This window comes from Coenobita brevimanus, unplaced genomic scaffold (genome assembly GCF_032717465.1).
Source record: "Coenobita brevimanus isolate Jiangsu-jjx unplaced genomic scaffold, ASM3271746v2 jjx.HiC_scaffold_1804, whole genome shotgun sequence".
Lineage (NCBI taxonomy): Eukaryota > Metazoa > Arthropoda > Malacostraca > Decapoda > Coenobitidae > Coenobita > Coenobita brevimanus.
This window is the reverse complement of record NW_027642672.1, coordinates 35,001-46,717: the sequence shown is the minus strand read 5'-3', so window position 1 is coordinate 46,717 and position 11,717 is coordinate 35,001. Positions and strand designations below refer to the sequence as shown.

The window sequence follows — 11,717 nt, the reverse complement described above, 5'->3', positions numbered from 1 at the left end:
CCTCCCTTCACCCCCTCACTGCCAACACTTTCCTTACTGAAGAAAGAGCAACTGGTCACTTGCCTCATAATCCAGCCTGGACTAAGTAGACCCAGACACCGTTGCTCCTGATGGGGCACTGAAGGGTTGTATAATGGATGGAAGAGCAATTTGTAACAGTATGATTATTCGTTTTTAACCCATTTTGTTCCAGAAGTTATCCTACCAATCAAGAGTTATTCATTTGATCCCATTCACAACAGAGGTGTGAGGGCAAGTGATCAGCTACCTTAAGGGTGAGACGGACTGCCAGGTGACACCTATGTGTGCCTTCATAGTCACCCTTTTTGATCTTCCTACAGCCACTGATACCCAAGGTAATTAATGTATTGAAGTTTACAGCTGTTTTTATTTTAAGTAAAATACATTTAATGTCCACATCATTAAAAATTATCTTATTCCTTCTTCATCATTTGTCTTGTTTTTGAAAGTTGTAAAATTCATAGTAATGGTGGTGGTTTTTATCAAAATAAAAATAATATTTATAATAGTGGAAGGTGGGGGAGCAATCATCCTCACTCCCTTTTGTCTATCTCTTCCCCACTTAGTGTAGTCCCCCCACCCACTCCTACTCATAATAAAAATAATAATAATAATAGTGGAAGGACGGGGAACAGTTATCCCATCTCCCTTTTGGCTCTTCCTCCACTCAGCATAGTCCCTTCCACCCAGCCCCACTTATAATAATAATAATTATAATAGTAGTGCAAGGTGGGGGTGCAGTCATCCTCTCTCCCTTCCTCCCTTTTCTTTATCCACTCCCCTCTCCCCCTCCCACTTGATAGTGACCCCCCCCCTCTCTTCCCCCATTCAGTGTCCGCTTGATGTAGTCCCCCATCCCCCCTCTCTATTTGATGTAGTCCCCATCCCCTTTCTTTACTTGTAGTCCCCCTCCCCCATCCCCCATCCTTATTTGCTGTAGTCCCCATCCCTCCTCTCTCTGCTTGATGTTGTCCCCATCTCCTCCTGACTCCTTGATACAGTGTCTCTCTCTCATGTAGTGCCCCTGAGTGACAAGTGAAATGGTTTGCTGTATGCCATGTCATTTGCTGTCCTGGGTGGTGGTTTAGTGGGTTGAGGTGCTCCAGCTGGATGGAGGCTGTAATGGTTTCATCTGAGGGGTGGGCAAGTGAGGCTGGTAACCGTTGCCTCGTTGGCACCGAGTAGCTCCAGCTGCCTGTGTAATGGGGTACAAAATTGCATTAGTTGTTGTATTAGCATAACTCCTAGTTCTGTATTCTTATCAGTTAAGGAAGCTGCCTAGCATCTTTTCCTTACCTAATTATTTTTGGATAGGGCTGGTTAGTATCAATTTGTATGCCATTTATGCTGAGTATGGAGGTATTGTAATGATTTAAATGACACAAGAGGATAGAAAGGAGTAATAAGCAGAATAATCATTTAGGAAAGATACAAGGGAGTTTCTTTAACTGAGGAGACTATGGGCCTTAGTCACCCCCCCCTCCCCCAGTCCTGCCACTCACCCAGAGTCTTTCCTCTTCCTTCTGCCTGTGGGTAACTCTACACTGAGTGACAAGCCAAATGGTTTCCTGTACACCAGGAAACCATTTACTGTGCTGGGTGGTAACCATATTATGGTGCCTGGTGGTTTAGTGAGTTGTTAAGGTGCTTCAATCTGACTGATCCAGTGCAGGTTTATATACAAGGGGTGGTTGGGGTTTAATGCTTATGTAACACTACTCAGGGATGAGTGAGACTGGTCACTCTCATCTTAAATGTCAGGACCAACTGCCTAGCCCCAGGCTCCTATGCTCCTCATGGGGCAACATAGGATTGGATGATGGATGGATGATTATTTATTTATTATTTTTTTAATAATAATCTTTACTACACTAACTTCACTAAAAGAGATTGGGTTAGGTAGGATCCAGAAACAGAAAGGCTCCACCCAGTATAGTAAATGGTTTCCTGGTGTACAGGAAACCATTTGGCATGTCACTCAGTGTAGAATCACCCACAGACAGAAGGAAGAGGAAAGAATGAAGGAATGAAAGACAGAAAAGGAAGGAAGGAAGACAGGAATAGGCAGTCACCCTAGAGCAGCACAACATCGAGTGAGTGGATGGTGAGCGCCCCCATCAACCATGATAATATTTCTTATTGTGCTGATTAAAAAAAAAAAAAAAAGTTGGGTGTGATGTAGGATTGGGCTGGGGCAAAAAACTATGGCCCATGTTGTCATCAGTTATGGAAACTTCCTAATACTGTATCTCTTCCTAAGCAGTTATTTTGCTTATTACTCTAGTAACAGTTTCTCTCTCCCTACCAGGCTGCAGCAATCCACTGTTCCTGTTGTCCAAGCTCCGCAACTCACAGCTTCCATCATCCGTCATAACATCACTTGCCGAAGTTTTATTTATTGACCATAGGTAGACAGTGGTCATGCACTTACTGCACTGTAGGTGTGTGCTGTACATATAAATGGTTGTACAGTGGAACCTCGGTCCTCGAACGTCTCACATGTCGAACAAATCGGACCTCGACCAAAAAATTCAAGAAATTTTTGCTCCAGAGGTCGACCAAAATATCGGACCTCAACCAACCTGAACGTAGCCGAACGAAGGGAAGCTGGCCGACCGACAGTCACGCGTCCACCTTTGTTGTTCGTCAACATGGTCGTCCTGCTGTGCTTCACATTTTTCTTGATTCAGTGTAGTATTAGCCCCTAATAATGGCTCCAAAGAAAGCAAGTTCATCCAGTACGGCTACTGGCGGTGAAAAGAGGAAAGTAGTGTGGAAAATAATTGAAGAAGTGGAAAAATTATTGCTTATCTTCATCAATGAGAAACAGTTAGCAGGAGACAGTGTTAGTGAGTATATAATTTGTGAAAAGGCAAGAGAAATATACAGTCACCTCGTAAAGGAAAGCACTGGTACCAGTGCTGAAACTTAAATAGGTAAGCATCTGGGGTCTTGGAACGGATTAAAATGATTTACATTATTTCTTATGGGGAAAATTAGTTCGGTCCTCGACCAATTCGGTCCTGGAACAGCCTTCCAGAACGGATTGTGTTCGAGGACCGAGGTTCTACTGTATATTGATTGAACTGGACTATAATAATTATGTACAGGACATTTTAAATTGAAGGTTTTGTGTGTGGGCAGGACTATTAATGCTGCATTTTTTGGGGGGTAAATATAAATTGGAGCAGATGGGGGTCATGGATGGTGTGTGCAAAATATTTACAAAAGAAATATGTGCAGCATGTGATGTGGTGTGTGGGTGAAGAGAAGACGGAGGGGGGTGCAAGGAACAGCATGGTGGAATGAAGAGGTGAGACAGGCTGTGGCACAAAAGAAGAAAGCATACAATGAATGGATGAGAAATGGGGGTGTGGAAGAAGTTGAGAGGCGGAAGAGAGAGTTATATGTAGAAAGGAAGAGAGAGGTGAAAAGATTAGTATGAAGAAAGTGGATGAGGAATTTGGAAGGAATTTGTAGTGTAAAGTGGAGGGACTGTAAGAAAATGTTCTGGAAAGGGGTGAAGAGAGTAAGACAGGGTGGAAGTGAAGTTAGCAGGGGAGTAAAAGATAAAAATGGTAGATTACTAGTGGAGAAGGGAGAAAAAGTGAGCAGCTGGAGAGAACATTTTAAGAAATTGTTGAACATAGAGGATGGAAGTAATGCGAGTATAAGTGGCTGGGGAATGTCTGGGAGAAGGAGGGAGTTGAGAAGACAGGAAGAAATCAGTAGGATAGAAGTTGTGGAAGCAATGAAGAAAGGTAAATTGGGGAAAGCCCCAGGAATTGATGGAGTGTGTGGTGAAATGCTGAAGCATGGGGGAGAGATAGTAGTAGAATGGATGTGGAAGATGTGCAGATTGGCCTGGGAGGAAGGTAGAGTCTCAGAGGATTGGAAGTCAGGTATAATTATTCCCTTGTACAAAGGAAAAGGTGAAAAAGAAGTGTGTGGTAATCATAGGGGCATTTGTCTTCTTAGTATAATAGGAAAAGTGTATGGTAGGATACTTATTGACAGAGTTAGAGAAAGAACAGAGGAATTAGTTGGAGAAGAACAGGGAGGCTTTAGGAAGGGAAGAGGTTGTGTAGATCAGATATTCATTCTTGGATCTTTAGTGGAAAAGTTTCTAGAGAAGGGAAAGAAGTTTTATGCAGCTTTCATGGATTTGGAGAAAGCATATGACAGGGTGGATAGACAAGGATTGTGGAAAGTATTAAGAATATATGGAGTAGATGGGAAGTTGTTGAATGCTGTGAAGAGTATGTACGATGGTGTGAAGGCTGCAGTGCGTGTGGATGGTGAGCTGAGTGAATTTTTCTCTTTGAAGGTTGGGTTGAAACAGGGATGTGTCATGTCTCCATGGTTGTTCAATCTGTACATGGATGGGGTAATAAAAGATGTACAAGGTAGGGCAGTGGATGTTGGAGTGGCCCTGGTGAGAGAGGGTAGTGTTTGGAAACTCCCTGTACTGTTGTTTGCAGATGATACTGTGTTGTTGAGTGAAGACGAAGGGGAGCTGCAAGGCTTGGTGGATGAGTTTGGGAGAGTGTGTAAGAAATGGAATCTAAAGGTGGATGTAAGGAAGAGTAAAGTGATGGTCTTTGAGAGAGGTGAAGTACATTGAATGTACTCTGAGGTTGGATGGTGAGGAAATGGAAAATGTGAGTACGATTAGGTACTTGGGTAGTGTGATGAGTAAGGATGGAAGTTTGGAGGGTGAAGTGCTTGAAAGGGTGCAACAAGGAAGAAGGGTTGCTGGTTCCTTGAAAGCAGTGATAAGAAACAGGGAAGTGAGCATGGAAGTGAAAAAGTTACTACATGACAGTATTGTGATACCAACTCTAACGTATGGAAGTGAAGCTTGGACATTGTTGGAAGGACACAAGTCAAGAGTGAGAGCAGTGGAAATGAGTTATTTAAGAGGAGCATGTGGAGTCACATGGAGAGACAGGCTGACGAATGAGGATATAAAGGAGCGTTGTGGTGTGGATGTGATAGGAAGCGTCAGGAGGAACATACTGAGGTGGTTTGGCCATGTGGAGAGAATGAAGGGTGAGAGACTGATGAGGAGAGTGTATGTGAGTGAAGTGGAGGGGGAGGCCGAGGATGAGATGGAGGGATGGGGTGGAGAGGTATATGAGAGATGGGTGTGTGAATTGGGAGCAGGGCAGTGAAATGGTGGAGGACAAGGCGACGTGGAGGCGATTTGTGGCCACCCCGTATGGGATTGAGGCGTCTGGCAATAGATTTTTTTTTAAATCCCAGGTTAGGCCTGTAATACATATATAAAGAACAAATGTGCTCAAAGCTTAACATGTTTCTTAGACACACATGAGTAGAGCTGGATCAGTGGACCTTCTTCTAAATGCTCCATTATGTCAATTTCTATTAAACTTTGCATCAGGTGAACAATTTTCTAAAGCTATTACCAGCAGTTAATTCATATTAAGTGACTGATGCATGCAGGCAAAAAATTAAAGTAGCTTTTAAGTCCTGTACTTCACATTAAACTTGTACAGAGGTCATTCAGTTTGGGGCATAAAATGTTTGCTTTTAGAGACAACACTGCAAAAGCCAGTCAAGTTTCCCATTAGTTTCTTGTGATGGCCTGAATAAGTTAATATAAAATAGATCCACAAAAGCTTCAAAGAATGTCAGAATAACAGTTTGTCTGAATGCACAAGTAATATTACTATATTATTTTTACTCTAACTTGGCCTAAAATTCTTTGTACAGTAGTTGTAACGAGATTACCTGGAATATTGTGCTAGACATGAGGAAGTGCTATGAAAATGATGTTTCTTGCATTGAACTACAAGAAATTGTGCTACAGAATTATGAAAATTGGGCCAAGTTAAGGTGAAGAGAGTATATCCATGTACCATATACTGTATGTATAGTAAATGAATGTCATTTTGTAAAAATAAACTCTTATATGTACATTTTAAAAATCTTGTTTCAGTTGCCTGTCAATACCCCTTTTACCTTAACTTGGCCTAAATTTCAGTCTTTCATTCTTGTGCTAAGTACTGTGGAGTACAGCCCTGTGTGATGTTGGTATTGTCAGTCAGTTATAACATTGTTCTGTATCACTGTATAATGTCAGTGTATAATGTAACACTAAAGGTGCCACTACTCAAGCTGGCAGCAAAATAAGAACAGCAGCATAGGGAAAGACATCAAAACTTACAGAGTTTACACTCAAGAATATATATACTGTATATTTTGAGGCCAAATAATTACCAGTATATTGCAGTGGCATCTTTAGTATTACAAATTGTAGAAACAGTATATAGCTGCCCCACACATTGTTTAGTCAGACCTTTACCGTATGTTCAAAGTTTACCTTCTACACCTTATGCAGGAGAGGGAGTCAGGGTAAATAGAAGGGGAGATAGGATGGGGTTGTGTGTGTGTGTGTGTGTGTGTGTGTGTGTGAGAGAGGAGAGAGAGGTGGGTGCAAACAATAAGGGGAAATGGGATGTGTGCGTGTGTGTGAGAGAGGAGAGAAGGGTACAAAATTAACAAGGGGAAATGGGATGTGTGTGTGTGTGTGTGTGTGTTAAAGGGGAAGATGTATTATAAAGGAATATGAGAGAGAGAGGGTACATATGAGGAAAGATGGGATGTGAGAGAGGGGGGGGGATGTACGTATAAGGGGAGATGGGGTGAGAGAGAGGGGGGGATGTACGTATAAGGGGAGATGGGGTGAAAGAGAGAGGGGGGGGGAATGTACGTATAAGGGGAGATGGGGTGAGAGAGAGAGAGGGGGTACATATAAGGAGAGAGAGTATTAAGGGGAGACAGGTGTGATAAGGGGAGATGGGATGTCACAGAGAGCGTTACAGGCTGGGGGGGGGGGGATTCTTTCCTCAATTTATGATCCAGAAAAAATACAAAATGCTTTCCGTGCACTCACCCGAGCCACATAAAGATGGATGGTTTAGTAGTAGTGGTAGTAGTAGTAGTTCATGTGAAATGTGAACCCAGTGGACTGCTGGTTGGAATTATTGTGTACTGCTGATTATTATTTTTCCACCCATCACCAGTAAAATAACACTAATTTGTCTCAGATGTCCTGCCCATATCCCATATCCCCATCATGCTATCATTATCCTGCCCCTCCCCCCCCCCCTCTCTCTCTGGCTCTCCTACCCATGCTGTCTTCCCTTTATCAGTACCAAGATTGGTTTGGAAAATGATCAGTTACACAATAATTTCAGCCTGCAGTCCACTTGTATCAGATTAACTTGTGTCTAGAGCCATTACTACTACTACCACCACTACAACCATCCAGTCTGATATTTTGATATGGCGTGGCGGAGTCCACAGAAGCAGCTTTACCTTTTTTTGTGGGTTATGAATTGTGAAAAGACCCCCCTCCCTCCCTGACTCTCTCCTTTAACATTTTCCCTTCATTATTTACATGCTTTTTCACAGCCCTGAACCTCATATACAATGTACCTTGAATGTAACGTGTGGAGTACAAAATAAAGTGGTGGCAATACTACCTACCCTGTTTCCTGTATCCTCTGTAGTAGTGTACAAGACAATACTTACCAGGCCCAGGGATGAACAGGGGGGAATGACGCCTTGGTGTTCACCACTGGTACAATTAGTTCACATATTTTCTACCAGATGGCACCACTGGTTAGTTCACATATTTTCTACCAGATGGCAGCACCAGTCTTGTCAGGAACAGCAAAACATAAGACCCCTTCCCTGTGCAACCAACAATAGTTCAAAGAATGACCACTAGATGGCAGCACTAACAATGGTGCTGCCATCTATGGGTCATCCTACAGGGAAGGGGTCTTATGTTTTGCTGTTCCTGACAAGACTGGTGCTGCCACCTGGTGGCAACAATTGCAAGCTTGTACCACTGCTGAACACCCGGGCCTTATGATGCCCTGTTGCTAAATCCTGCAGCTCACCAAATTTATTTTTCGCTCTCGCATATTTCGGAATTAAAACACATAGAAGACGACTTTATTTGCACAGGCGAAAATATTATTATAAAAAGACTACATAAAAAAGGAAAAACATAAAACCGCGTGGAAGAGGAGGGACGAGGAAGACGAAGATTAGGAGGAGGCGAGGATTAGGATGGGGAAGAGGATTAGGAAGGCGAAGAGGATTAGGAGGGGGCAAGAACTACGAGGGGAAAGAGGCTTGGGAAGGGGAAGAGGATTAGGAGAGGGAAGAGGATTAGGAGGGGGACGAGGATGAGGGGGAAGAGAGGGGACGAGAAGGAGGGGGGATGAGGGGGAGGAAAAGGGGACAGAGAGGAGATGAAGAGGGAGAGGAGAGGGGATGAGGAGGAGGGGACGGAGAGGGGAGGAGGAGGAAGAGACGAGGAGGAGGAGGAAGGGACGAGAAGGAGGGGGAGGAGAGGGGACGAGGATGAGGGGGAGGAGTTTTAGGGGTGGAAGAGGACGGGGGACGAGGGGCAGAAGGGAAGGATGAAGAGGTTGAGGGGGGTGAGGAGGATGAGGGAAGTGGGGAGGAGGATGAGGGAAGTGGGGAGGAGGATGAGGGAGGTGGGGAGAGGATGAGGGGGGTGGGGGAAGAGGAGGATGAGGGGGGTGGGGGAGGGGAAAAGGGGGTGGGGGAAGGAGAAGGAGGGGGGAGTATGATGACAAGGTGGAGGGGAAGAGGGGAGAAAGGGGAAAGAAGAGACTGAGGGGGTGATGATGATGACGAGGAGGAGGAGGAGAAGGGACGACGAGGAGGCTGGCACTGAGGGAGAGGTGAGATGAGAAGGGGAAGGAGGAGGAGGAGGAGATGGGGAAGGGGGGAAGAAGAGAAGGGGGAGGGGGGACGAGGAGGAGATGGGGAGGGGGGAAGACAAGAAGTGGAAGGGGGGAGGAAGTTGGCACTGAGGGAGAGGAGGTTGGCACTGAGAGGAGGAGGAGGTTGGCACTGAGAGGAGGAGGTTGGCACTGAGAGGAGGAGGAGGTTGGCACTGAGAGGAGGAGGAGGTTGGCACTGAGGGAGAGGAGGAGGTTGGCACTGAGAGGAGGAGGAGGTTGGCACTGAGGGAGAGGAGGAGGTTGGCACTGAGAGGAGGAGGAGGTTGGCACTGGGAGGAGGAGGAGGAGGTTGGCACTGAGAGGAGGAGGAGGTTGGCACTGGGAGGAGGAGGAGGAGGTTGGCACTGAGGGAGAGGAGGAGGTTGGCACTGAGGGAGAGGAGGAGGTTGGCACTGAGGGAGAGGAGGAGGTTGGCACTGAGAGGAGGAGGAGGTTGGCACTGAGAGGAGGAGGAGGTTGGCACTGAGAGGAGGAGGAGGTTGGCACTGAGAGGAGGAGGAGGTTGGCACTGAGAGGAGGAGGAGGTTGGCACTGAGAGGAGGAGGAGGTTGGCACTGAGAGGAGGAGGAGGTTGGCACTGAGAGGAGGAGGAGGTTGGCACTGGGAGGAGGAGGAGGAGGTTGGCACTGTGGGAGAGGAGGAGGAGGAGGAGGAGGATGATGGCACTGAGGGGGGGAGGTGGATGAGGAGGTTGGCACTCAGGCGGGAGGTGGAGGAGGAGGTTGGCACTCAAGGAGGAGGTGAAGGAGGAGGTTGGCACTAAGGGGGAGGTGAAGGAGGAAGTTGGCACTAAGGGGGAGGTGAAGGAGGAGGTTGGCACTGAGGGGGAGGTGAAGGAGGAGGTTGGCACTGAGGGGGAGGGAGGAGGCAACTCACCTGGAGGTGTCTTGTATTGCGGAGGGGCTCAGTCTGCTGGTGTGGGCGTGGGTGTGGCAGTGGCGGTGCTGAAATGAGGCAATAGTAAATGAAATACCTATTAACTGGACACACACACACACACACACACACACGTATACTTTATCATTATATTGCAAACTGTTAATATCTCAGAATATATTTTGTTACCTGACTCTTCCTGCCAGCACACTTTTTTATTCCACACACACACACACACACACACACACACACACACACACACACACACACACACATGTACAGCTTAACATAATACTGCATACTGTTAATATCCCATAACGTCACCTCACTCTTCCTACCAGCACACCATGTTATTCCATTTCAGGAGTGGTGCATCAGTGAAGGGGTTCAGGCAGACTGTATGCCACTCCTTCAGGGCCAAAAGTCTATCCTAAACTATATAAAGTCATATGGAAACAGCAACACCAAAATATCTGACGGCACCATTACGTGAGAGAGACAAATGAGAAGTGATGGAGCGAGGTGGTGTTGATGTGGAGGTGGTAAGCACAAAGATGTACTGTGGGAAGCACATTAAATGATGTACTGTACTATGAGATGGTCTGGCCAAGTGGAGAGGAGGGAGGAAAGACACTGACTACAAGTGTGTGTCAGCGAGGTGACACGGGAGGCTGAGGGAATGGAAGACTGACGATGAGACGGAGGGATGGCATACAGACGCAGCCGAGGGAGGGATATGTGAGTTGGAGAGAGGTTAGTCAGATGGCGGACGACAACGCGTTTGTAGCCAACCCTGACGGGACTCAAGCGTGTAGCGATAGATAGATAATTAGACATAAACAGATGTAGACATAGACAAACATAGAAAGAGACATGCCAGGAGATACAGGCAAAATAATATATAGTGTGACGGGAGTCCAACCCAGGCTGCTGTAAGCTTATATCAATACAGATAAATATTACAAGCACTGCTATAACCCATCATTCATTTTACTCCTGCCACCTTCACACGATTTTACTTGTTATTGGGGCTGGTCTTCTCTAGGGTTTCGTAGCACGTTTTACAAAGCAACTTATTCCAATACTACATGTTAGCCTTCTTTTGTATGTTATTTATCTCTCTTGACAGCAATTTTTGTATTAACATTACGGGAAGATAATGAGGCATAATGAGCAGAGTACATCAGTACTGAGGAAGTGTTACAAAATAATTATATTACACCTAAACATTACAGTACATGCTATATGTCAATACAGTATTGATATAGTTGGCGTAAGTAACTTAAAAGATGCCACTGATGTGTAATGTGCAGAATAAATAGCTAAGGAAGACGTGTTACGAATCTCCAGGGCCACTAGGAATACGAGGGAGAGTCTGCGTTGTCATGGTTACCACTGGTCTTACCCCTCACAACAGCGACCTTCCTACCATCCTCACTCCGCGGTGACCAGCATAAAAATGACGCTATTTCCACTATTTTATCGCGTAGAACTGTTTCCTTGGTGCAGACGGGTGGCTGTACCGATATTACAATACCGACATAGCTTAGTTCTCGCCTGTATAGTCGAATTGTATTTAAAGCTAAAATGATGTGCATACCAATGTTACCAACAGTAAAGGTACCCTTGGCCTCTGATTTCGGGTCGAGATTAAAGGAATATTATAAAGACTATTAGTTTCTCTTACATATTTCGTCCTTGCTGTCTTAGTGGTCATAATTCAAAACCATTCTGTGAGATATTCGTGTCTCTGTTAATTGAATTACTGACATGCAACTTCCGGACACACCCTGTGATCTGGCAACTGTGTGGGGTGATGCGAGGCTGCCATGGCTGAAGCACCGTAGTCGTAAATGATCTTAACCATTTCTTACGATAAATATTCCTATATGGAAATAAATCGGTGTCAGAAATCGGTGTGTATGGAGGTATTTCCAGCTAAATATTCAGCCTGGTTTGGTTGTGAAGTGTTTGGGGGATATACCAGTGAAAACAAAAGGCTCCTGT

General features: G+C 45.3%; 1 long non-coding RNA gene across 1 annotated transcript; it reads left to right on the top strand.

Moving 5' to 3' along the window:
* The first annotated feature begins 303 nt into the window (after window positions 1-303).
* On the top strand, window positions 304-3,136 carry LOC145389663 (uncharacterized). Its single transcript, XR_013895496.1, has 3 exons — window positions 304-356; window positions 2,330-2,471; window positions 3,086-3,136. It is a non-coding gene; the product is annotated as an uncharacterized LOC145389663 (long non-coding RNA).
* The last annotated feature ends 8,581 nt before the right edge of the window (window positions 3,137-11,717 follow it).